This window comes from Callorhinchus milii, unplaced genomic scaffold, assembly GCF_018977255.1.
Source record: "Callorhinchus milii isolate IMCB2004 unplaced genomic scaffold, IMCB_Cmil_1.0 Scaffold105, whole genome shotgun sequence".
Lineage (NCBI taxonomy): Eukaryota > Metazoa > Chordata > Chondrichthyes > Chimaeriformes > Callorhinchidae > Callorhinchus > Callorhinchus milii.
In genome coordinates this window covers 26,443-30,844 of record NW_024704846.1, presented here as the reverse complement: position 1 = coordinate 30,844, position 4,402 = coordinate 26,443, and positions in this window count along the sequence as shown.

Here is a 4,402-nt window from a genome sequence, read left to right as displayed (position 1 = left end):
CGCCAGGCGCAAACGCCAACCGCTACGCAAGGTGGACTCCCATCGAGCGACAACCCTTGCGTTCGACACAAGGCAGGAGACCGTTTGAGCTCAGGTCGGAAGACCATCTCGAAGGACAATACCTGAGACGTTCACACCTCGTTTTCTCTCTGTCTCTCTCCGTCTCCGTCTGTCTCTCTCTCTCTCTCTCTCTTCAGTTGTCCGACTGGTTCTTGGGGAAGGATAGAGGGAAGCGATGGATGGATGGATGGATGGATGGATGGAGCGAGAGGGGGATGGGTGGGGGGGTGGAGGCAGGAGGTGTCTCATCTGCCTTTTGAGCCCCCGTCAGTCAATCTGATTTGTTCCTGGTGCCTTGTCGTTGGACTTCCAACCCTCTCCTCCACCTGTATCTCGAAGCCATCATTGGCTTTTATCTCCGTCTCTCTCTCTCTCTCTGTCTCACTTTCTCACTCTGTCTCTCTCTCTTTTCTCTCTCTCTCTCTCTGTCTCACTTTCTCACTCTGTCTCTCTCTCTTTCTCTCTCTCTATCTCTCTCTCTCTCTCTCTGTCTCTCTCTGGGCAAGTCCACTGTCTACTCCGCAGTCTGTCCGAGCGTCTCAGGTAAGGTCCTCTCGCTCTCGAGAGCAGCTACTCGGGAGCACTTGAGAGTGGCTGAACACGAGGCCGAGAGTGGTGGGGGAAGGAGAGGGAAAGGGGGAAGAAAAGGGGGAAGGGGGGGGAAGTGACTGTCGGCCACGGTCGAAGAGGAAGGTCCTCTCGAAGGTGGGGCAGGAGGCGAGGGGGTGGGGTGAGGCGTAGGGATTGAGGGAGAGAGTGACAGAGTTTTGGTGGGTAGTGGAGTGGGCGGGGGGTGGGGGGGGGGTTTGGGGGTTTGATTCCCGGGCGGGTCAGGTCAGGTCGGGGCGAAACCTTAGGCAAGTTTCCTTACCCCCCACCCCCCCCCCCCCACACACACACACACACACAGTCACTCCACTTTACACGGTGTCCCGTGAAGCGCTTTGAGACATCTCGACGACCCGATGAGATTTATTTGCTTTATCTATTTGGTAAAGCTTTCTTTTTTCTCTCTCTCTCTTTCTCTGCCCCCCCCCCCCCACCCCCACCACCACCCCCCATCTCTCTCTCTCTCTCCTTCTCCCTCTCTCGCTCTCTGACGACAGAGGACGGACATGTTGGGGTGGTCGGATTCCGATGAGTATCTGTCGGACGTTAGTTGCTTCCCGTCGGACGACGAGGATGGATACGAACAGCACGAATACCTGAGGTTTGACGTCAAACCCACACCAACAACTACAACAACTTGGGGGAGGGAGAGGGAGAGGGATTGGGGTGAGGTGGTGGGGGGGGGGTAGGAGAGCGACCCAGTTTCGGGGCGTAAAACCCGTCTGACATTGGCGCAAGGAGCCGGTTGGGTGGATGGGTGGGTGAGGGGTGGGGTGAGGGGTGGGGGGTGTACGGGGACTAACGCTGTAAAGTGTAGTGACTGTGTGTTTTGCGGGCGAGCGGGTAGTGGAGTGAGGGGGTGGGTGGGGGGGGTCGGGAGAAGAAATAAGTCACTAAAACTGTTGACCCCGGTCTCATGTAGGTCTTTGGTCGAGATCGTAAGGGAACCGCCCGTGTTCCGATGCTACGGCCATTTTGAAGTCGGTCGGCTCTCCGCGGGCAAAGAGGGTCTCCTCTCCCCCCCGTCCTCCGCAGGTAAAAAAAAAACATTCCCGAGGGACCCGACAAGGTCTGAGACCGCGAGCTGAGGCGTGTAGTGACTGCGCGTGCGTCTCGGGGGCCGAACGCGGCGGCCGATCGCGCCCGGCGACGTCCCCACAAACAGCCGGGGGTCGGAGCCCCCGAATTATTATTGTTTCGAAGGGATTATTACCCCCGAAAAGTGATCCCCCAATCGATCGCCTGACGAGCGACTGACTGCCGGGGACACAGGCGTGTGGGTGTGTGTGTTGTGTGTGTGTGTGAGGGGGAGGGGGGGCGTGGGGGGGTGGGGGTAAGGAAACTTGCCCAACATTTCGCCCCGACTGGCTTGCGAGGCGAGAGGTCCACCCCCTGAGCTGCAGGGTCTCCACTGTCATCGCCCACAAAACACACGCACAGTCACTACACTTTACGGTGTGTTCCGGTCGAACGGACGCACGGCCTTTGGGTTCTTTCTCTGTCAGTGACTCTTCGTCTCCTCCGGTTCGGACAGAGTTGGGGGTTCAACCAACTCCGCCCGGGACCTTATCTCCGGTGAGCAGCCGCGAGGAGCCTGGGGGGGAGGCCAGCGAAGGACACACACCCCGAGGCAGAAAGGTAAAAGGGGGTGTGGGGGGTAAGGGGTTAAGAGGGTAAGGGGGTAAGAGGGTAAGGGGGTAAAAGGGTAAGAGCGCGTGAGAGTGGGCGGGGGGTTGGGGGGGACCCGGGTTCCATTCCAACTCGGGCGGGTCAGGTCGGGTTGGGGCGAAACCCCGGGCCAGTTCCCTTACTCCTTTGCGCGCGCACAGACACGAACGCACGCGCCTCTGCTCGCCCAACTGTAAGTAGGAGCCCGACGCTCGAACCAATTGGCGGTTGGCTTTTCCGGGGGTGATTGGCTGCCGGGTTTCGCCCCACCAAACGCACGCACGGTCACTACACTTGACAGCGCGTCCCGTGAAGCGCTTCGAGACGCCTGACAAGGGGTTGGGATCGAATGCCGGGGTTATTATCTGACGTTGGTTACCTTCTCTCTCTCTCTCTCTCTCGGCTGTTTCTCTGACCTACTTCCAAAGACTTATAGCCTTGGTGCTGCCCCCTAGTGATGGACCAACACACTCCCCCATTCCCCCTCCCATCTCCAAACCAAGTTCAAAGTTCACAGTTTCTCTCCCCACCCCCCCCCCCACACACCCCCTTTTGGGGGTCAGTCTGCCATCTAATGTATTGGGGCAATGATGGCTGAGCTGATGTTGAGCTGTGCTGTATTGGGGTAATGATGTGTGTATTGAGTTGCACTGTGTGTGTTGGGGTGCAGGGGGTGTGTGTGTATTGGGGTGCAGGGGGTGTGTGTGTATTGGGGTGCAGGGTGTGTGTGTATTGGGGTGCAGGGGTGTGTGTGTATTGGGGTGCAGGGTGTGTGTGTATTGGGGTGCAGGGGGTGTGTGTGTATTGGGGTGCAGGGTGGGTGTGTGTATTGGGGTGCAGGGGGTGTGTATTGGGGTGCAGGGGTGTGTGTGTGTATTGGGGTGCAGGGGGTGTGTGTATTGGGGTGCAGGGTGTGTGTATTGGGGTGCAGGGGGTGTGTGTGTATTGGGGTGCAGGGGGTGTGTGTGTATTGGGGTGCAGGGTGTGTGTGTTGGGGTGCAGGGGGTGTGTATTGGGGTGCAGGGGGTGTGTGTATTGGGGTGCAGGGTGTGTGTATTGGGGTACAGGGGGTGTGTGTATTGGGGTACAGGGTGTGTGTGTGTATTGGGGTACAGGGAGTGTGTGTATTGGGGTGCAGGGAGTGTGTGTATTGGGGTGCAAGGGGTGTGTGTATTGGGGTGCAGGGTGTGTGTGTATTGGGGTACAGGGGGTGTGTGTATTGGGGTACAGGGTGTGTGTGTGTGTATTGGGGTGCAGGGTGTGTGTGTTGGGGTGCAGGGGGTGTGTATTGGGGTGCAGGGGGTGTGTGTATTGGGGTGCAGGGTGTGTGTGTATTGGGGTACAGGGTGTGTGTGTGTGTGTATTGGGGTACAGGGGTGTGTGTGTATTGGGGTGCAGGGGGTGTGTGTGTATTGGGGTGCAGGGGGTGTGTGTATTGGGGTAGTGTGTGTGTATTGGGGTAGTGTGTGTGTATTGGGGTGGTGTGTGTATTGGGGTGCAGGGGGTGTGTGTGTATTGGGGTACAGGGGGTGTGTGTGTATTGGGGTGCAGGGTGTGTGTGTATTGGGGTGCAGGGTGTGTGTGTGTATTGGGGTGCAGGGGGTGTGTATTGGGGTGCAGGGGGTGTGTATTGGGGTACAGGGGGTGTGTGTGTATTGGGGTACAGGGGGTGTGTGTGTGTGTATTGGGGTACAGGGGGTGTGTGTGTATTGGGGTACAGGGGGTGTGTGTATTGGGCACTGTGTGTTGATGACGTTGTGTCTGAAGCACGTGGCTCCTGGTTGGGGGCGGGGCCGAGGGAGGGGGCGGGGCGGGGGGAGGGAAGGGGCGTGACCTCAACATCCGGGCACCGCCGCGCGCGAGAGCGAGCGCCGTCGAGGGGCGCGGCCTTGACATCCGGGCACCGGAGAGTGGGAGGCGGCGGGGGAGTGGGGAGGGGGGGGGGCGGGGGGGCGTGGCCTTGACATCCGGGCACCGCCGCGCGAGAGAGTGAGGGGCGGGGCCGGGAGGTGGTGGGGGGGGGAGAGTCACGTGAGGCGGCGGCGGCCATCTTAGAGACAGCGAG